The following is a 23,501-nucleotide window of genomic DNA, read 5'->3' as shown; positions in this document are numbered from 1 at the left end:
ATATCCCCAGAGATACAAATACGAAGTGCCCGTTTCTAGTTGAAACCAATAACCTGACAGTCTAACAAGACTACTGTTGATCACCTTGAAACATGGATTTTGATGAGGGATGCTGAGAATAATATTTACAGCAGATTAAAGTGGAATGACATGACTTGTGGCACCAGTTTTAATCAAACATTTTAAACTAAATACATATATAGCATTAACAATCCGAGTAGTTTTAAGTTAATAAACTTTCTTCTGCATTCTCCAATATATTAAAAATGACAGACACCAAAGACAGAATATTGGATGCAAGATGTATATTCAACTGATCATACTATGATTTGTGTCTTATTAAAAATATTCTTTTACATGTTGGTTTTAAAATTAAATCCCAAATTCAATATAGAAATGAGCACTAATGAAATGTAGTGTGGATCTTTTGAAGGGGATGGACTGACATCTAGTGGAAGCAGCACAAAAACAGCTTTAGAATCTCACTTTTAGCTACTTTGAAGTATTTGAGCAGGTATTACAAATTAAAGTTCTATTTCTATTCCACCTGTTGTTCACTGTGTGGTGTGTACCACCTGTGTATGTGTTTGTAATAGATCCATATGATCCTCTTAGCCAGAGATGGATAAAGAGACAGCACTGATTCATTTTGTTTGTTTGTTTATGTTTATCCTGCCTGTCGACAAAAAGGGGGGGAAACCAAGGGTGATGAGGAGAAAGTGCGAGTCATACAAATCATTTTTTCTTATTTTGACTGCCAGTTGAAACAATCTTACCTCAATACAAATTCAAACAATGTGAAAATTCAGCACAATTAAAAAATAATGGAGGACACTAAAGCAGCATCTTACCTTAAATTTTGCTAATGGTCTGGATTGTATTTGTATGGATATATTCTGGAACCAATGCACGTTCAAGATCTGAGGGAGTATGGACTGTAAGGAATCCTACAGTCATGGCCAAAAATATTGGCAATCTTGCAATTCTGACAGAAAATGCAACCCTTCTGTAGCGTTCTCCTTTTATTAGATCTATGGTTCTTGTTGTATTATGTAATGGTTTATGAATATTCATGTTGCTGAGAGGCGAAGTCAAGAGAGATGCTATAAGAGGTGGGGTCAGAGAGTCAGAGGGAAAGATTAAGTAGATTGAGTCAGTTAGAGAAATGTAAGAGTCAGGCAGGATAGAAAAGCCAGACAGAGTAATAGAGTGTGTAGTTTGGGAAATTTAGGTATGATTAGCTACTGAAGATATTTATGAATCTCTGTCATCAATAAACCAAAGTTTTATTTAAAAGAACTTGAAGCATGGACCTGAATCTTTCTGAAGTAATGGTGATTTAGAGATCACCTGGTGGCAGCAAGTGTAAAAGAAGAGAGTCTTTGCCTTTGTGTGCTCAGAGGCTTGAAGGTCAAGCAAGGGGCACGAGGGTGGATGTCACACCTTCTCTCAGAAAATTGTTGCAGTTGTAAATGATTTGGTACTCACATTTTTATTTCTTTGGTTTGCATTGGAACAACACAAAAACACAGAGATCAAATCGGATACAATCCCACGCAGAAACTCAAAAATGCACTGGCCAGAATTATTGGCACCCTGTCTAAATTGTAAGAAATAATTGCTTTTCAAGCATATGATGCTCCTTTAATTTGTATTTAGACACACCTGTTGCAAGTAAGAGGTGTGGGCAATATAGCAATCACCCTTGCAACCAGTTAAGATGGAGAAAGGTTGACTCAGCCTTTGTGTTGTGTGTGACACTGAGCATGGAGAAAAGAATGAAGTGTGAAGAGTTGTCTGTGGATTGGAGAGAAAAAAATTGTGGGAAAACATCGACAATCTCAAGGCTACAAATCCATATCCAGAGATCTTAATGTTCCTGTGTCGACTGTGCGCAATATCATCAAGACGTTTACAGCCCATGTAAACCTCACTGTAGCTAACCTCCCTGGATGTGGACGAAAGAGCAAAATTACTGAAAAATTACAACAAAGGGTTGTTTGAATTGTGGGTTGTTTGAAGAACCCAGATTAACTTCCAAACAAATTTAAGCTGATCTGCAGACACAGGGTGTAACAGTATCAGCTCGCACTATCCGTCACCATCTGAATGAAAAAGGATGATATGGTAGGAGACCCAGGAGGACACCACTGCTGACACCAAGGCATAAAAAAGCAAGACTGGAGTATGCCAAAATTTATGTGATAAAACCACAATCCTTCTGGTAGAATGTACTGTGGACAGATGAGACAAAAGTAGTTTTTTGGTCAAGGACATCATGGGACTGTTTACAGAAAAAGAAATGAGGCACTGAAAGAAAAGAACACAGTCTCTACAGTCAAATATGGTGGAGGTTCAAAGATGTTTTGGGGTTGCTTTGCTGCTTGTGGCACTGAATGCCTTGACTGTGTGAACAGTACCATGAAATCTGATAATTACCAAAGAATTTGGGGATGCAACATAGTGGCTAGTGTCAGAAAGCTGCGTCTCCACCAGAGGTCATGAGTCTTCTAGCAGGACAAGGACCTGAAACACACTTCAAAAAGCACTCAGAAATTGTTTGAAACAAACTGCTGGAGAGTTCTGAAATGGCCAGCAATGAGTCCAGATCTGAATACCACAGAACACCTGTGGAGAGATCTCAAAAGAGCAATTGGGAAAGGCATCCTTCAAATCTGAAGGCCCTGGAGCAGTTTGCAAAAGAAGAGTGGTCCAAAATTCCAGTAGAGAGGTGTAAGAAACTCATTCATGGTTACAGGAAGCGATTGATTTCAGTTATTCTTTTCCAAAGGAGGTGCTACCAAATATTAAATTAAAGGTGCCAATAATTTTGGCCAATGCATTTTTGGGTTTCTGTGTGTGATTGTATCAGATTTGACTTTTCTTCTCTGTTTTTTTAAGTTGTTCCAACACAAACCAAAGAAATGAACATGTGAGTACAGAAACATTTGCAACTGCAACAATTTTCTAAGAGAAGGGTTGCATTTTCTGACAGAATTGCAAGGGTGCCAATATTTTTGGCCATGACTGAATACGCTAACAAACAATGGTGCAAACAGGAACTTTTACACAGCAATACAAAAGTAGAAATAATTCTATATTAAACTAGCATTAAACTAAATACCCATTTATACCAGATATACAGTGGGGTCTCTACTTAAGAACGTCCCTACTTAAGAACAATCCAACTTAAGAACAGCTCCATTTGCTAAATTTTGCTTCTACTTGAGAACAGAAATCCAAGATAAGAACAGGAAAAAAAAACCTTTCCTGCTCTTTTTTTAACCTTAGGTCATCTTAGGTTAAAAAATAATTCTCCCCCTAGTGGTAGAGTACGTATTAACCAGCTTTGCATTAGTTCCTATGGGAACTAATGCTTCAATGTACGAACACACCTCTACATAACAAAAAAACAGCCAGAACGGATTAATTGGTTTTCAGTCCATTCCTATGGGAAATTTTGCTTCAACTTAAGAACGTTTCAACTTAAGAACACCATTCCAAAACAGATTAAGTTCTTAAGTAGAGGTTCCACTGTAGTTTCTATGGACGGAAAAGAGCAGATACGGATTAAATGGTTTTCAATGCATTCCTATGGGAAATGCAGATTCAACATAAGAACTTTTCAACTTGAGAACCACCTTCCAATACGGATTAAGTTCTTAAGTAGAGACCCCACTGTATAGTGAAGGAATAAGAAAGAACACACATACAAGTTTTGTATAATAGTAGTAAGCTCCCACAAGGGTTTCAACCTAACATTCTTTTCTGAAAAAATCCAAGACTAAACCTGTGGCATAAACAGGATAGAACAGGAAAAGACTTGTGTCTGAAAAATTGGCCACAATAGAAAATATTGAAGGCTAGCTGGATAGCTCAGTGAGTTAAGTACCTGGCTGCACAGGCTTGTGTGGTCTTGAGCAAGCTGCACTGCCCAAGGATGCCCCCAAAAGAAGGGAACGTAAACCACTTCTGATTAGTATTTACCTAGAAAATCCTGAAAAGAGTTGTCATAAATTGGAATTGACTTGACAGCACATGATTATTATTATTTAGAAAATACTGAGCAAAATAGACCAGTGGTTTATATAGAAGGTGATTTTGGTCTTGTCTATACGAGTTATTTGGAGTGGACTGGAGTGGGCTAAATAGGATAACTTAAGGTCATGTAGAGTTCTAGTATGCCTTTTGGTGTGATCCTTGCATCCAAATGGCATATACACATCAAATAATCCTGTTTGGCTTGTGCCTCTTAAGAAAACAACAATAACATTCTCCTCCTTTCCCCCATCCTCTCTTCTCTCCCTTCTGAGATGAAGTTTTCATTTTTTTCTAAGTAGGATAGCACATCAGCAGCATCCTAATACACTTTTAAAAAACACTTTTGCTTCCTTCCTCTGCCCCTTCACAAAGGAGCAGAGGAAGTGTTTAATTTCTCAATGTCATGATATGGCTAAGCTGTTTTCTTAGACCACTTAAATAATATTGGGAAACTGAAAGTGAAATTTAAAGTCACGAGGTCTGCTTTGGTTCAATCCCAGCAATCATGCATGCTGGTAATGAACCAGTCAGAGCAGCCATCCCCACAACAAGAAAACAGAAGTCCTGACAGGGACCCAGAAAGGTGCAGGAAGGAACACTCTGGGGACAGGCTAGTTAGTTCTAGCAATTACGTCTTCCGATCATCGATGAAAAGAGAGAACAAGCCCATCCTCTTAGGACCAAACAGTGGGACAAATATCCACTGTTATGTTATATTCTTCTAGCTGGAAAAAACAGTGTGAAACTATGTGTTATCTCTCCCTAAACTAGGACAACTGTGATGACGGGATTAAGGGAAAAGAAGAGGCAGATGTAATTTCTCCCCTGACTGCCTCCCTTGATGAAATTACTAGTGGCTCCAAATGATTAAGGAACGTGCAAAGCTATCACTGGGAGCAAAGCTCAGCCAGTTTATGGACTACAAAGTGAGCCCAACAAGGCAATAAAGCTGGTGGAATGAAGCAAACTTTTAAGAGGAAGAGAGTGACACAAAGCCAAACTATGCTCTAAACCACTCCGTTAAACAGCACTGGGAATTCCTTTCCATTGATCTGATACTCAAACAGGAGAGCAATGCAAATGGGAATACTTACGTGAAGAAAACAAACACCCATTTGAGTAAAGGCCATAAAGATCATAAGAATTAAATAAGCGCAGCCATGAAAAAAAAATGGATTTCAAGATGACTATAAAACAGCACAAAAATTTACACCCTTTCATTTCAACCACTGACATGTACTATAATCCATGATGAAATGGAATGTGCCAGGCAAGGTTTACAGCCTAGAAAAGCATCATCACCAACTTGCTCTGTTTAACATAATGCAATCTTGCCACCTAGTGGCAAAAAGAAGATGTGGAGACATTTTTCAAGGGCTTCACTAACTTAGAAACAAGTAAAGCATCAAAAAATAGTGGGCATGCTTTTATTTGGCTTCAAAATGCTACCAAATCTCATTTTGAAAGCTGGAGCTAGAGGCAAGAGAGATGTTGTTCTGATGAACCCTTCTTTAAAGACCTGCTTTAAATTTTGTAACTTTTAAGATGAAGTGGAGGTGTCATCTGGAGATCGTATATAGTGCATCGATAGTCTAAGGTTTCCCTAAGGTTACTGAGGGGGGAAAAGCTATGACTGACCAGAAAACATCAGCAGACAGTGAACAACCAAGCCATCATTGCCATCTATATATTAACAATGCTGGAGATAATTTTATGTGGGTACCAGGCTAATCTCCCTCTCAGATGCACACCTTAATGTACTGTAAGGGGGTTTGAGTATGTCAGGAATTCTAAGCAGTATATTGTCAGGAGGCTAGACTCTGTTACATGTCTAAATTCATAGCAGGTCACAGAAAGTGGGATGGTCAACCCCAAAAAATGGAACCAAGATGCATCCATTGGCTTCAGGAATTAAGTCACATCAGAAGAAGAAAACTGATTATTCTAATAGTGATGGAGGTGGAGAAATTATAAAAAGGTAGCTCCTGAGCAGCAGGAAAATGTAACACTGGCAGAGAATCTTTCATAGGCAGTGAAAGATTATGGTAACCCTCAAGCTCTTATTAGTACTGCCCAAGAGGGAAGGGCAGACCAATTCTAAATGTTTCATACCTCAAAATCCTTGTAATGAGCCAATATAAAACAAGAGATAGAGCTGGAAAATGAGAAATAGCTGCTGAGGAAATGCTAAGGATAAGCACAAGTAACACTGCTGTTTATGAGAAAAATGGACAAAAGCTGAAGGAATATTTGGCTGCTCATGTGCACAGATGTGAAGGGAAAGTCTGAAGCTGCATGAAGCATATAACTGAAATATGGCCTGTTAGGTGTATGAATCAAGTTAAGTTTGAAATCAGTACAATACTTGGTGTGAGTGAACCTAAGTGGACTAAAAAACAGTATTTTGAATCAAATAATTACAAAGTGTATTACTGTGGAAATGATCAACTCAGAAGAAACAGGGTGGTTCTAATGTTGAGGTGGGATGTAGAAGAAGCAGTTATGGGCTACAATGCGGTATCTGATCAGTTGGACTTCACAGAAAGCCTATCAATATAACCATCATATAAATCTATCTTGTAAGGATAGATGCTGAAGAAGAAAAACACTGAAAGCTTTTATGCAACTACCCGAATTAATCACACATGGGAAAAAAAGTGCTGATAATCGTGACTGGTTGGCAGAAGAAGGAAATAAACCAGAACAAACATGGTTGGAAGATTCTACCTAAGAACTAGAAATGAAGCAGGAGATCTTCCACAAAGCCAACTATCTGTTTATTGCAAGTACATATGTGAAGCAATTGAACATACAGCAATCACCATATGACCAATAAAAAAACAAATAAATTAAACAGCTGAAAGCAGAAAAAGGAGATGCTCTATTCTGTTAGCAAAAACAAGATGAAGAGCAGGCTGTGGTATAGACCATGAACAGTTAATATCAAAATTGAGATTAAAGCTGAAGAGGAATAGTAAAACAATCATTGTACACATATGCACAATGCTTAAACAACATTCTTGAACAATATAAAGACCACATGAAGTACAGTCTTGCATTACTAAGCTCAATTGACCATGAACCAAAAGAACTGTGGATAAAACTCTCAAAAAACTCAGATGCTGTGGAATGTAGGATATTAGATATATTTTGAATCAGGTCTGAGTTTGTGGGGAAATAGCTTTTTCCTGTGACCGTTAAAGTCTTATTCAACCACCGCAAGAAATGCACCTGCCTCTTATTTCTGAGAACAGCTATCTGAAGATCAGCTTGGTGCAATGACAGATCTGGTTTCTGCTGGGTTGATGGGGGAGGCAAGAAGCTTCATCTGCTTTCCTGGATCTTCAAAGAAGGATGAGACCTGATAGGCTGAAGGACTTGTAACCGACAGACCAGGTGCTTATCTGATTTTTTTTTTTTTTTTTTTTTTTTTTTTTGGTTAGGGGATAGAGTACAACATATAAAAACTAGCCTGCTTCGCCTTCAGAGCATCAATTTTAAGAAGGAAGTACTGTAGTGATAAGGACCTGATCGATTAACTGGATCTAACTTACTTTTAATATTAATTTTTATTTGTATTTAGATGATTAATGTTTCTGTTTTAATCTATTTGTAATACGTGTTTGTAACGGCTAAGGCCACACAAATAAGCTTGCATTTGGTTTTTGTGAGTGATTATTTTTCTTGAATAGACTGAAAGCATGGAAAAGTCTGAAAACTGATTTCATGTATAAAGGGGAATTAGGAGTTACATTAGTTGGCTTAGCTCACTTCTTAGCAATATGCTCAATTACATTCCTGCCATGCTGTTATTCTGAGATGCCCTCTGTGTTGCTCAGAAACTATGTGTTACTCTGTGCTAGTACTGTTTCTCCCCAAAAATAAGACAGGATTTTACTTTAATTTTTACTCCAAAAAACACATTAGGGCTTATTTTCAGGGGATGTTTTTTTCCCCACATACAACAATCTACATTTATTCAAATACAGCCATGTCATCTTCTTCTGGTTGCTGCACAATGGTGGAGGCCAGGGTTTCACTTAACTGGGGCTTATTTTGGGGGTAGCTCTTATATTACAAGCATTCTGAAAAATCATACCAGGGCTTATTTTCAGGTTAGGTCTTATTTTCTGGGGAAAAGGTATATATGCATTGGGGAGAGAAACCATATGGTCTTCTTGTTGTGATCTTATGTATTTCCTCAAACTTGTCTCAAATATCTTTGATTTTTCTGGTATTTTGAGCTATTCTCATCTTTTGCTTCTTTTTAATAAACATAAAATTGTCTCCACATTAAGGCCTGACCATTGATTTGAGGACCCTGCTACTAACTCCATCTCAATTACCTATTGGTGGAGTATTTGGGGTGCTAAGTGTATTTGATGCCAAGTAGCAGCTTGGATGACTGGTGTGTTTGAGAAATACACATCTCTGAGGATTTTTTTTGGCTTCTCCAGTTAGCACAGCCAAATCGTAATTACAGTGGCATGCTGGAAGTCAGGATTTCAGGCAGGTTTGAAATCAGAACCACAAATTATCCTACTGGATCTCATACTGGATCTCACGATAAAAGAGGGTGTGATAGAATAGGTGCAGCAGAACCCCCTGACTGTGACAAAGACAAGAAATAAAATCAGAGAATAATGCAAAAAGTGTATTCCTGTAGTCAAAAGAAAAGAAGATTCAACGGGTGACTGATAAAATTCTTAGGTTGCTAACAATAGATGAGAAGCAAAAGAAAGTTGACAGAAATAGGGTCAGAGTTCCAAATATACTGTAACTTTTCAGTAACTTGCAAACAGGGACAAAGAGCAACTATAATAGTCAATGCAATGAGCTAGAAGAGAAAAACAATAAATAAATAAATAAATAAATAAATAAATAAATAAATAAATAAATAAATAAATAAATAAATAAATAAATAAATAAATAAATAAATAAATAAAAAGATATCCTGCCTATAAGATCCATGAGATCAAACAGGAAATTTAAACCAAGATTAGGGATTCTGAAATATGGGACGATTTTACCAGATCAGAATAAAATAAAGATAAGATGGAAACAGTATTCTGAAGGAAAATACAGAAGAGATGCAACGATGACAGATTATTTTAAAAAAATAATCTTTTGATAACCTGAAGTTTTAGAAAGTAAAAGCTCCTCTCAAAAACCTGGAAGAAATAAATCATGAGCGATAGGTAGGATGCCAAGAGAACTATTTCAACATGTAGAGATTTAAGTCTACCCCATTCTAACAAGAAAGTGACAAAAATATGAAAAATAAAACAATGGCAGAGAGCAAATATTAAGCATCAACATGCTTTCTAATAATAAGGAAAGGAAAGTCAAAGGTTGCAGTAGCTATAGGATTATTGCATTACGTTTTCTATCAAGCAAAGTGATGTTCAAGATTTTACAGGATTCTGCTATATATGGAGTTAGAAATATTAGATGTTCAGGCTAGATTGAGAAAATGAAGAGATCACACTGCAAATATACATTGGCTACTGCTGCGTACCAACATATTCCACAAGAAAATCACTCTGTTTTACTGATTTTAGTAAAGACTTTTTGAGTCTTGTGTCTCATAGAAAAATATGGATCATTTTAAAAGAAATGTGTGTGCCACAGAATGTTAAACTGTACTTTGAAGAAGCAGCTAGTGTGAGGAAAGAATGTAAAACAAACAGAATTGTTTCCAATAGACAAAGAAAAAGAAGCATTTTATTTCTGTTTTCTCAATTTATGTGCAAAAAATATCATATGAAAAATTGTATTAGATTCAGATGAAGAAATCAAAATTGGTGGAAAAACATCAATATGTTAAGACATGCAGATGACACTATATTTTGCAGGAACTTATAATGACCTTTTCTAGTTCCTTCATAAGTTTTGAATTCTCAGCCATCATCTTGTATTTTGGCAGCTGCAGTCCCATTTATTTATTTACTTGATATATGTACTGCCCCATTAACTAAACACTACTCTGGGCAGTTTACAAGTTAAAACATGAAAAGCCCACAGATCTCACATAACAATACATATAGTACAACAATATCATAATTAAAAACAAACAAACAAAAATCGTACTATGAAGAATCATTCTGTGACTGTTTGGTAGTGGATATGCCTCTTGAAGTAGCCCAGATACATTATTTAAATTTAAATAGTAATACAATCTTGTTCTCATAAAAATATGCTTCCCATGCAAATCCCTAGCACTTGCAGACTACCCAGAGAACCACTGCCAGTGGGTTGAGCATCCCCATACCAATGGTTTTGATTTAGTTATGGCAGATTTTGTGCATTTCACTTCTGATGTTTTTTCCCCACTGCAGACATGAAGGACCATTCAGTATATAGATATTGTGGGTTGGTGTTTAATGATAATCCACACATCTCCTCCTGATGAGGAAATCTTCTGGGCATTTCTGGAACTATTTGAACCTCTCTCTGGTGCCAGAACAAATATGCAACAAAGCAGTGCAAATACAGTGGTGCCTTGACTTACGAACGCCCTGACCTACGAACAAATTGACTTACGAACAGCTCCGGTCACAAATTTTTGCTTTGACTTCCGGCCGGAGCTGACCTACGAACAAACAAAGGAAGGGGAAAGGGGCGGGAAATTTAAAAAAAAACTAACCGTTGGTGGCAAAGAGGCTGCTGTGGAAGGCCGGGTGAGTGGTGGAAGGCTAGGTGAGCTACTGGACGGCTCCCAGTCCAGTGTGAGCAAGGGCGACAGTGGGGGGAGGAGGGAGGAGAAGGAGGGTGTGTGTGGAGGGTGTCCCCTTTCCCAGGCCAGGCGGTGGCAGGGGAGGGTGGTTGGTTCTTCCTTCCTTCCTAGCAGGGAGAAGGGGGATCCTGGCCTCCAGGGCATGAGCCTTCAGTCCCAGCAGCAAGGTGTGGGTAGGGAACATGGCCTTTCCCCTGGCACACCGTGGGGTGGGGGAAGAGTTCTTTGTGGGGGGGGGAGTTATGGTTGGCTCTTGTGGGTGCCAGCTGGGCCTCAGCCATGTCCAGCCTCAGGGGTCTTATCAGCCGAGAACACTCACCCGGCCTTCCCTGCAGCCGTGCGGGCCCTGCCGCCGCTGCTGAAACCACTGCCGCCCGGGAACTCACCCAGTCTTCCCCACCACCGCCAACACCACCCCACCACCGCTGAAACCACAGTCGGCAGAGGATGGCCGAGTGAGCTACCGGATGGCTCTCCGCCGATGGTGGTTTTGGCGGCTGCAGGCCCTGCGTGGCTACAGGAAAGGCTGGGTGAGCTACCGGATGGTTCCCTGCCAACGGTGGTTTCGGCGGCAACAGGGCCTGAGTGGCTGACCATGGCCGGGAGGCTTGAGAAGAGGCTTCATGGGGAGGTAAGTGTGCTGCTTTTTACTGTTTTGGGTGGCTTTTGCAGGGTGGGATTGGGCTGGTGGGGTTATTTTTGTGTTTTGTTTTGTTTTTTGCAGCCCCAGGGGCTTGCAGATATTTTTTTTTATGGGGGGGGTATTTATTTCTTCGGATGGAACAGATTAATGGGTTTTCAATGCATTCTAATGGGAAATGGTGCTTTGACCTACGAACATTTTGACTTACAAACGCCATTCCAATACGGATTAAGTTTATAAGTCAAGGCACCACTGTATTTTAAACATGTATGAGCTGCCCTTTTCAGTGGAGGGTCGTGTGTCTGCCTGTCCTATGCTCCTGAGAAAATCTGGATCCATCACCTTTCCCTCCCTCTACCCCCAATTGCAATTTTGTCAGTAACAGGACCTTATAGACAGCTGGAGTGTCTTGCTTATTTTAGAATTGCTGCTCTCCTGAAATAGGCAAAGTGGCATCACTAAAGACATTGTTTTCAGGAAGCATCTGCCTCCCTTTATAAACAGATGAGAAAATGTGTAATGACAGTGTTTCCTCCCTTTCTCCAAGTGTAGAAGGCATGCAAGAATAAGATCATGTACAGATTAGTGCTGCTGTTCATATGAGTATATTGCAGCAAAGGGCCAACTAAAACAGAACAATGTCATACGGAAGACAGAAAAGCAGTTAACTACCTCAGTGTATTATGTAGGAAAATTAACAGCTAAATCTGTTCAGACACTACATCTCCTCAGACACATGTAGCCTGAATATATGTGCAGCCGTTATTCGAGCTGTGCATAGCAGTCACACAAACACTGTGTGGTCTCAGCAACAGCTAGATGTCTTACTGCCTGCTGTATGCTTTTTGAAGGATTTCACTTGGAAGTTGGCATGCCTGCGTGATTCAAAAATATTTAAATAAATATTTCCCACAAAGATGAATATGATGGAGATGGCCATCTTTGAAATGAATGTCAAACTTGTAGTACTAGTATTAAGAGGCATCATGATGTACAGTGGTGCCTCGCTTTACGATTGCCCCGCATTACGACAAAACCGCTTAATGACGATCTTTTTGCGATTGCAATTGCGATTGCAAAACGATGGTCTGAATGAGGGAATTTCGCTTTGCGATGATCAGTTCCCTGCTTCGGGAACCGATTCTTCGCAAAGCTTTTGAACAGATGATTGGCGGTTTCAAAATGGCCACCAGGTGATTAAAATGGCTCCCTGCTGTGTTTAGGGATGGATTCCTCACTATACAGGCAGCAAAAATGGCCACTGTATGGAGGATCTTCGGTGGACAGTGAGTTTTTACCCCATTGGAACACATTGAATGGGTTTCAATGTGTTTCAATGGGGTTTTTCTTTTCACTTTACGATGTTTTAACTTAACGGCGATTTTCCTGGAATGGATTATCATTGTTAAGCGAGGCACCACTGTAGTTGTTAAACTGCAGCATGCAGTCAAGACTCTGCTCATGACCTGAATTTCTTCACAACGGGCTTGGGTTTCTGACTCAAGGCTGACTCAGTTTTCCATCCTTCTAAGATTGGTAAATTGAGTATCCAGCTTGTAAGGTGAGGGAATCTGTGGCCTTCATGACTGAACTGTTAATCATCCAGAGAGTGCTTTAAATGTTATGGAGCATTATATAAACAGAACACTTCGCTATTAGGAAAGCACCTACTCCCAAAGCATCCCTATCCAATTTCTTAAACAGTACACAATTTTATGGAGTTCTTTTGTATCCCCTTTCTACACTATTTTTCTAAGTTAAACAGATACCAGCATTGTAACTGTTCATCCCTGAGCACCTGGTTACCATTTTTAAAGTGCCCTTTTAACCGTGTTGATCAGAACTGTACACAGTATCAAAAGTGTGATTGTATCATGCTTTGTATAAAACAAGTATACCAACAATTTTTTTAAAAAAATTCCCTTTCTAAGCATGCACCTAATGAAATACTTGAGGTTTCTGAAGTTCACACTGAGATTAAATCCTAAAGTTCCCAAAACAGTTTTGCATTTTTGATTTGTTGCCAAAACAGACAAATATGGCTACTTTGGAAAATGCTTTAGTACAACATCACTTTCCCTTTCCCTAGACAGAACTGCATATGCTATTTTAACTTCCATTTGCCCAGCTTGCAGTTCTTTTGGGACTCTTCAGAAGCGTGTTTTTGTTTTTTTCCAACCTAAACAAATATTTGTTGTGTCACCAACAAAACTGGCAGCAACCAGCTCACTGCTCACTCCTAACTCCAGATTACTGATGAACTATTCCACCCAAATTCACTTAGCTGTGAATAATGAAATGTGCCCTACAGCCTTAAACTAGTCTTAATTCCAAGTAGTCACAACTGTTATTTTTACTGTATTTTACTTTACATTATATCACCTACCTGCAAGGCGGTCCATATTCATCTGAGATGCAAATCTTTACAATTCTTATTCATGGTTTTAAAATAAATTAAGGAGGTTCAAAGGATGAACAATTTATTTACTCCTGAAAAAAGACTCTTTAGGAAAAATATTAATTCCAGAGGGGCTGAAAATTACTCAATTTGCTTTGATTCTGTCCAAAGAAACAAAAAATAACACAAACTACCTTTTAATTTTAAAAAAGTGACCACTTGAAGTGGCTACTTAATTTTACTTTCAATTTTTATCTGCAAGACAATAGAAACAGTTCAATTTATTTTCAATTAACCACCTGTTTAGTTTTCATAATCATTTTATCCATTTACCAGTGTCCCATTTCAGTAGAAACTGACTATTTTGGTACTTTTCCTTTAAGAAACTGTTACATGAATTACTGACACTGCCTTATTATTAAGTACTGAAACATCAATACAGTGGTGCCTCACAATGCGAATTTAATTCATTCTGCAGTTAATGTTGTCTTGCGAAAAATTCTTCTTGCGAAACATTTTCCCATAGGAATGCATTGAAATCTAATTAATGTTTTCCTATGGGCAAAAAAGTCAGAACAAAGTGAAATTTGGTTTACAAAGAGTTTATTAAGTGCTCTTTAAAGCCATACATATCGTGCAGATGATTTCAAAAATTTCAATCAAAAAACTAACTTTTTAAACATCAAAGAAATTTAAAAATCAGCAAACATGAGGCAGGAACAAAAAACAGAAAACATTCCTCTTGCAAATTACGACCATAGGAACATTTGTCTTGTGAGTCATCAAAACACACACACCCATTCCCAAAACCATTTGCTTTGCGAGTTTTTTGTCCTGTGAGGCATTTGTCTTGAGAGGCACCACTGTACATTCATTTTTATAATAATCTTACTAGATCAATATTTGGTTAAAAATGTATGGTGAGACTCAATTAACTGGATGTTTCAGACATTCCAATCTATAAGACATGAGCAGTTTTCACAAGAGATGTATTCATCCTTTGGTAGAAGAACCCTAACGTTCAAAGTATATGTCCTTCAGTAATACCTATCGGAAGAAATGCATATGAAAAAGCTTCGTACTGTCACTGGAAAACTTCTAAAATATAAAGACTCTTTTCTATCTGTTAATAGCTCTCCCGGTAGTTTCTTGTTTCTTACACCTATTTTAGTGATGCTGATGTCCCAAAGCCCGAACAATGTGCCCAGTGTCTTTGGTTCAATCTTTAAAGTTTTACACCCAGGATTATTCTCATGCAATAAGAAAGAAAGGTTACTTACTTGTAACGATGGTTCTTCAAGTGGTCATTCTGTGAATTCACACAAAGGGTTAATACCAGCGCCAGCGTTGGGCCTCTCGGAACATTTTCTAGCTGCAAGAGAAAAGTAACAATGTTTAGGACTACCCCTACTGCGCACGCCCAGCCTAACCGTCCCTCAGTTCCATTTGTCCGACATAGGCCCTCGAGTCATAGAGATGCCAGTGACAGACAGACAGAGGGGAGGCCGGGCGGGATTGTGTGAATTCACAGAATGACCACTTGAAGAACCATCGTTACAGGTAAGTAACCTTTCTTTCTTCATCGTGGTCTTCTGTGAATGCACACAAAGGGTGATTAGCACGCTTACTAACCGGATGGTGGGCTGTCACTGAAGAGCCGATGCTAGCACTGCCCTCCCGAATCTGGTCTCCTCTTTTGCCCTCACGTCCAATCTGTAGTGGGTTATGAAGGTAGAGGCATTGGACCATGTAGCGGACCGGCAGATGTCGGGCAGGTCAACGCCACGGAGTAAGGCAGTCGATGAGGCAACAGCCCGGGTGGAATGGGCTTTAAGTCCCTCTGGAGGAGCTCTGTGGTTGAGCTCGTAGGCGAGGGCGATGGTAGATACGAGCCACCGAGAGAGCGTGGACGGCGAGGCCGGGCAGCCCTTCTTTGGGCCAAAGTAACAAAGAAAGAGTCTGTTGGCCAGGCGAAAGTCCTTGGTCCTGGACACATAAAAAGCTAAGGACCGTCGAACATCAAGCATGTGGAGCATGCGTTCAACGTCAGTAGTCGGAGACGGAAACAAAGTTGGCAGAATAAGTGGCTGATTGACGTGGAAGTCGGAGACCACCTTCGGAAGAAAAGACACGTCCAGGTAAAGCATAACCTTGTCCTTAAAGAATTGAAGAAAAGGTTGGTCATGACGGAGAGCTGCCAACTCGCTAGCTCGACGGGCAGAGGTGATAGCCACTAGGAATAGCGTTTTTAAAGAAAGCATCTTGAGGTCACAGGTAGCCATGGGTTCAAATGGGGGTCTGGATAGGGCATGCAGAACCAAGTGTAGGGACCACTGAGGGAGTGGAGGACGAACGGGAGGTCGGAGGTTAGAGAGACCCCTCAAAAACATCCTGACGGTAGGATGGGAGAAAAAGCGGGAAGAGGGAGAAGCTCTGGGCTGGAAGAAGACAACCGCAGCAAGGTACACCTTGATAGTAGAGATAGACAGGTGGAAATCGAACAGGTAACGGAGATACTGCAGAAGCGTAGAAAGAGACACAGGGGAGGAGGCGAGATCCCTCTGCTGGGTAAATTTCAGAAAGCTTTTCCACTTGTAGGCATACAAGCGAGACGTGGAGGGCTTGATGGCGTTGGTCAAGACCTCTTGAATTTCTGGACGCTCCTCCACGCCGTCAGATGGAGCGTGTCGAGGTCGGGGTGAAGGACTTTGCCTGCTTCCTGGGTCAGCAGGTCCGGCCACAACGGAAGGGTTACTGAGTCCACAGCCATGCTGACTAGAGTGGGGAACCACACTTGGCGAGGCCAAAAAGGTGCAATGAAAATGGCCGGAGTCATTGAACGTTGGAGTTTGATCAGGGACCTCTGTATCAACGGAATCGGTGGAAATATGTACAAGAGACCCTGGTTCCATGGGATCATGAATGCGTCGCCGAGCGAGTGGCGACCGAGACCTGCCCGGGACGCGTACCGGGAGCATTTCGCGTTGTGAGGGGATGCGAACAAGTCCAGCACTGGGGTCCCCCATTGGCGGCAAAGGTCCTGGAAGACCAGAGGGTTCAACTCCCATTCGTGTGTCTGATGTTGAAGCCTGCTCAGAGTGTCCGCAACTGTGTTGTCCTCTGTGGCTACATGGATGGCCACTGGGTAGATATGATGACGGTAACACCACTCCCAAAGGAGGATGGAGAGATACAGGAGTGAATGAGAGCGGGTTCCTCCCTGCTTGTTGACATAGTGCATTGTGGTAGTGTTGTCCGTCACCAGCTGAACTCCGCGGCCGCGTAGCAGAGGAAGGAAGGACCTGAAGGCCTTGATAACTGCAAGCAGTTCCAGGTGATTGATGTGGAACATGGCTTCCTGTGGTGTCCAGAGGGCGTGAATGGTGTGACGGCCGCAGTGCGCCCCCCAGCCGGACGGACTGGCGTCCGTTGTGACCTGAACGGTGAGACGGAGTGGACGAAAGGGCCGGCCAACCGTGAGATGGGGTGTGTACATCCACCACTGGAGCTGTCTGGTGAGCTCCGGGGTGACACGAAGGCGCTTCCTCTGGCTGTCCACCATAGGGTCGAAAAGGGTGAGGAACCATGATTGGAGCGACCGGAGTTTGAGGCGAGCGTGAGCTAGCGCCGGTGTTGTAGAAGACATCAGGCCGAGAAGGTGTTGGGCGTGATGGGCTGTCACCCGAGCACGGGGAAGAAATTTCCTGATGGCTCGTTGAATCTTGCGTATCCTCTCTGGGGGGAGAAAGACTCGACCTTTTACAGCGTCCAAACAGACCCCTATGTATTGAACTGTTTTGGAGGGGATGAGCTGAGACTTCTGTTTGTTGACAGTGAGACCGAGATTGTGAAGGAGATACAGGATAAATTTTGTGTCCTTCAGAGATCGGCTTCGTGAGGTGGAGACTACGAGCCAATCGTCCAGGTAAGGGTAAACGTGGATGCCCCTGAGACGAAGGTAAGCTGCCACTGGGGCCATGACCTTGGTGAAGGTCCGGGGAGCTGTGGACAGACCGAATGGCAGGGCCTGGAATTCGTAGATTGTGTCCTGAAAGATGAACCGAAGAAACTTGCGGTGGTCGGGGTGGATAGTGACGTGAAAGTATGCGTCCTTTAGATCTATGAGGACGAACCAGTTGTTCTTTTTCAGCAGGTGCATGATGGACTCTAAGGTGAGCATCCGAAAACGTCTGGGTCGCAGGTAAGTGTTGAGGAGTCTTAGATCGAGGATGGGTCTTATGCCTCCTCCTCGTTTTGAGACAGCGAAGTAGCGGGAGTAAAACCCGCATTGTATGTCGCGGGGTGGTACTGTAGAGATGGCATCTTTTTCCAAGAGAGATGATATTTCTTCCTCTAGCGAGGAGTCGAAGGGAGAATGATTTATGAAACCTAGCGGAGGAGATCTTATAAACTCCAGCTGGTAACCGTGCTGAATAATTTTTAGAGCCCAAGCGTCGGTTGTGATGGTAGACCAGTTGTGAAGAAACGGTTGAAGACGGGTGGTAGGCGGTGAATGGGTGAAAATGGGGGGCCGAAAGTCAAAGATACTGTTTTTGTTTTCTGCCAGGTGGCTTAAAGGGTTGGCGACGATGGGGTGGACGAGGCCGGTATCCCTGATAGCCCTGGACAGAAGAAGAGGACTGGCCAGAGCGCTGCTGAGGTAGGTGTTTGTAAGGACGGTACTGTTGAGAAGATTGATACTGTCCATAAGATTTACGCCATTGGGGGCGTCGCTGTCTAGATTGAGTCTGAACAGAATAGGACTTGGCAGTCCTCTTAGCCTTGTGAAGGTCCTCTAAATGGGAGTCGGTCTTTTCGTTGAACAGCCCGGTAGCGTCGAAGGCGAGGCTCTCAACCTTTGACTTGACGTCCTCCATTATGTCTGCAGAACGGAGCCAAGCGTGGCGCCGGATAGAGATGGCAGACATGAGAACTCTGGCAGAGACCTCTGCTGCATGTCTGATGGAAAGACGTTCATACTTGGATACCGTCTGAGCTTCCTCATATGAGTTAAGGAAAGCTTGCTGGGTGTCTTCAGGTATCATTTTTAGCCCTGGCAAAAGCTTGAGCCATAGTTGTTTGTGATAGGCCCCTAGAACAGTCTGGTAGTTTATGATCCGCAGTAGCAAGGTGACAAGGGAGTAGATTTTTCTGCCGATGATTTCCAGCTTTTTACCCTCCTTGTCAACTGGAGTAACGTGGGCCTTGGCCGACGGCCTTGAACAGCTTGTTTCAACAATGAGTGAGTTTGGAATGGGGTGCTTGAGTAAAAAGTGAGTATCAGCCCCATGAATCTTGTAAAAGTGCTCCGTGCGACGAGGGACATTAGGTGTAGTCGCAGGCTGAGCCCAGAACTCCTTAATGGCCTCCATAACCACAGGCACAAAGGCTATACTGGGGGGAGCGGTACTGTCCTTCTTGATGTCCCCGAAGAACAAGTCCTCACCCGGAGGCGAAGGGAGATTCAGGTCCAGTTTTAGAGTCTTGGCAAGTCTGGACATCATCTGAGAATAGGAAGAAAAATCCTCAGATGGAGAAGGGGCGTGAGTATCACCTGTATCTGAAAGCACCAGATCACCCGGGGGTAAATCGTGCGGTGGCATGGGTGGGGGTTGTTCCTGATCGGAGTCAGAAGACTGCTCCGTGGACACCTCATCTGGCTCAGAGGAGAAGACATCCCTCTTCTTTTTTGGAGGGGGTTTCTCGATGCCGACCGGCGCTGTCGGGGGTCGAATTGGGACCGCAGTCGGCGCCGAGGTGGAAGGAACCGGTTGCGGTGGAGGGGCAACGGGTATCGTGGGAGGTCGTTCTCCGGCTCGAATAGCTCGGCGTCGACGTCGAGGTCGGTTCGACTCCGAGGAAGAAGACAAGTAGATGTACCGGATCTTTTTGCGGTACCGGTCTCGAGAGGCGGACGTCGAAGACGAAGAAAAAGACCTCGAACGGTCGCGTCGACGTCGATGGCGCTTACGACGCTTAGCGTGGTCTGAATCCGCCGAGCAAGAAGACGAGGAACGACGTCGATGCTTGCTACGACGTCGATGGGAGCGGCGCTTCTTCTTAGAGCGTTTGCGCTTAGAGGATTTCGAGTCCGAACGATGGGAAGAGTCGGACTGAGTGGAAGCTCGATGTCTCTTCTTCGACCGTTTCCGTCGAGGAGACTTCGACCTCGAGCGGCCGGATGAAGGGGACCGACTCGGGGAGCGATGCTTCTCCGTGCGAGAACGTTTGCCTCGAGGAGATTTCGACCTGGAACGCACAGGAGATCGAGGTACCTTCTCTCGAGGAGATCTCGAGTCCGAGTGCACGGACGAGATCGACACGGGAGGCGACCCCTGGCCCGCAGGAAAAGGGCTATGTGGGGCGGAAGCGAGACCAGTAGTGACACCAACTAACTGGCTCGGCGTCGGGGAAGACATTCCCGATGGTGGTATGACTTCAGTACGTCGAACCGGAGGAGGAGCGGGTGCCTCGGACGAGGCCTCGAAGCGTCTCGACAACTCCTCGAGAATCGGTGATGGAATGGAACCCGAGCTCGGAGAAAGCCGAATGGATGTCATTTTAAGCTGGGCGGCCGCCTTCGCTTTGGATGACTTCGACGGCTTAGTTTTCGGAGCCGGAGGCTCGGGATTCGAAGCAGGAGCGGCCGATTTCGACGACGCGGATTTCTTCGACATTTTGGAAACTTTAGAGACGACCGACTGAACAGGAGCTGCTCGAGAAGTGGAAGCCATTTCCCCTTCCGAGGGCGCCGTGGAAGACAACGTTGACTCCCACAGATGAAGTTTAAGGCGCTGTTGGCGAGCCTTGAGAGCGGCCTTAGTGAAGGCTTTGCAGTGTGGGCAAGTTTTGGGATTGTGCGATTCCCCCAAACAATACAGGCAAGTATCGTGGCCGTCCTGGTGGGGAATCTTGCGGTCGCACACCACACACCTGCTGAACGGCCCGGAAGGGGACATAGGGCAGTAATCAAACCGAAACGACAAGTCCAAGGATAAGGCAGAGCAGTCCGAAATCAGTCCGAGTAAAGCCAAAAAAAATACACCGAGTCGTCAAGTTGAAGGGAAAAAGCGCTAGGGTAGTCCGTGAGCGAAGCTTAGGTCAAAAGCCAAAAAATCAGATAGATCGCAATAAACGCAGCTAAGACGAGAGGCTCCAAACCGCTAGGCGGAAAAATGGAACTGAGGGACGGTTAGGCCGGGCGTGCGCAGTAGGGGTAGTCCTAAACATTGTTACTTTTCTCTTGCAGCTAGAAAATGTTCCGAGAGGCCCAACGCTGGCGCTGGTATTAACCCTTTGTGTGCATTCACAGAAGACCACGATGAAGAATCTAAAAGTATAAGGATTGAAGATCTTATTAATTCAAACACTGTGATAAATAAAATTTCTAACAGATTCAGAGATATAAAAGAATATTACACAGAGAACAGTATTCTGGAACACATCAAAAGTTAACTTAGAAGGACAGAAAAAAAATCAAGTGAACAGGAATCCCTCCCCCAACCTGAGGAAACCATAAAATACAATCAGAAACTTTTAGGCACATTTACTTCTTTGTAGAAAAAGAACCGGTAATGTTTTGAACTGGTAAAGACAATAACACTTTTCAATATTCACACATGCTTCTGCTTTACTGTAAGTTGTGGATTATTGCAGTCATGATGCAATGAACCATCAGCAGTAGTATGCAGTTAAAGGTGGTTCAGCAGCCCGCTACACTTCATTTAAGCAGAGATTTGCTTTGCAGTTTGGGGTCATGTATAATTTAGGAGGGGGAGAGAGAGATAATGGAAGAATGTGTGGTAAAGGGAATTTCTGAACATCCTTTTTTAGCAAGCAAACCCAAGTAAATCTACTGTCAGGTTGGGCAAGGTCTAGATTGGTTTGTTTCAATCGCTGCAAGAAAGAGAAGAAGCAATAATACAGATGACAGAAGAGAAACAGATTTCTTTTGAAAGCAAGCTGTCTTCTATTACATGACTTCAAATAAAAATGAAACTTTATTTAATAAACAAAGCAGTGTACAGCTTAAAGTCTAAATTCAATAATTAAGCATCCGTGAGTCACAACTCATTAGAATATCTTTGTTCTAACTGCTGCTTGTGCTAATTGTACTGTACAGTATGACACCTAGCAGAAAAAGCAACCACTGGGAGAATACCGCCTATTGTGCTTCTCCTGGTGCTGTGTTGCGTGCAACCTTTTAAAAGGAAACTATGTCAACTTTATGATTTTAAAAAATGCATTAGTGAAAGTATTCAGGGATGTTCTATTTATCTCCCACTATTTTTAATAATGTTTTTTCATTAAAAGTTTAAATGCACTAAATGCAATAGGATGTTATTTAAATTGTTGTTGGGCCCTTCTATCACTGTAGGCAGCCTCCAGAGACTATAGTAACGTGCTCTGAATAGAGGTCTTGGAACAGCGTCTAGTGCAGCTGAGAAGGCCAATTCAAGAGTGACAATCTGTTCCACATTGAAGACAAATACAATCTGTCCCCTGTCCAGCTCCCTGATTTTGCTGGTTTCGGGACTGCCTCTTTGCCTCGGCCTGCTGAACAAGGGGCTCTTCAAATTGGAAGTATTTATTTATTTATTTATTTATTTATTTATTTATTTATTTATTTATTTATTTATTTATTTATACCCCACCCACCTAGAACAAAGTCTACTCTGGGCAGCTAACAATAAAAAATAGAGTAAAAACAACATAATAAAGTAAAAAACAACAATAGTAATGTAGTTCAGGATGGGAAAAAGAAAAAAAATATCCAAGTGATGCTGCACTGCCTGCCTCCAAGATAATGCTCAGATGTCAAGGTTTCTCTTCTGCTGGGGTCCATTCTTAAGGCCTTCAGATCCTGCTTGCAGATATCCTTGTATCGCAGTGGTGGTCTCCCTCTGGGAGATTTCTCTGCATTAATTCTCCATAAAGGAGAACTTTCAGAATCTGACCGTCAGCCACTCTCATGACATGCCTGAGCCAATGTAGATATTGCTTTTTCAGTAATGTATACATGCTTAAAACTACATCTCATTCTAGGACTACTCTTTTTGGAACGTTGTCCTGCCAGGTGATACTAAAAATGTGTCAGAGACAGCACATATGGAAAATTATTTGACTCCATAAGTAATGTGCTGGAGGAAGTAAGTGACAATAAAAATGACAGTTTGAAAGTTGTCAAGACATCTCCCTTCTTATTTCCCGTGGAAACAGAGGAGTCACCGAGAGAGTAAAGAACCCAATTAACACGCAGCTGTGGTCTCCCTCTGGGGCGCTTCCCATGCACTAATTCTCCATACAGGAGAACTTTCCGAATTCAACCGTCAGCCATTCTCACAACATGCCTGAGCCAACATAGATATTGCTGTTTCAATAATGTATACATGCTAAAAATTCCAGCTTGTCCTAGGACTACTCTATTTGGAACATTGTCCTGCCAGGTCGGAGACAGGCAAAAATGGGTCGAAGACAACACCTATGGAATGTGTTCAGCTTCCTCTCCTGCCGTGCACAAAGGGTCCACGACTCACTGCAGTACAGGAGTGTACTCAGGACACAGGCTCTATAGACCTGGATCTTGGTATATGCCATCAGCTTCTTAATGAGTCATACTCTCTTTGTGAATCTAGAGAACATGGTAGCTGCTTTGTCACTGCATTTATCCAGCTCAACATCTA

General features: G+C 42.4%; 1 long non-coding RNA gene across 1 annotated transcript in view; it reads left to right on the top strand.

Annotated features, from left to right (window-relative positions):
• The window catches only part of LOC144589399 (uncharacterized), a 1,017,889-nt gene that overhangs the window by 977,300 nt on the left and 17,088 nt on the right, over positions 1-23,501 (top strand). The window lies entirely within an intron of this gene.

This window comes from Pogona vitticeps, chromosome 5 (genome assembly GCF_051106095.1).
Source record: "Pogona vitticeps strain Pit_001003342236 chromosome 5, PviZW2.1, whole genome shotgun sequence".
NCBI classification, from domain to species: Eukaryota; Metazoa; Chordata; class Lepidosauria; order Squamata; family Agamidae; genus Pogona; species Pogona vitticeps.
This window is presented reverse-complemented; position numbering and strand designations above follow the sequence as displayed.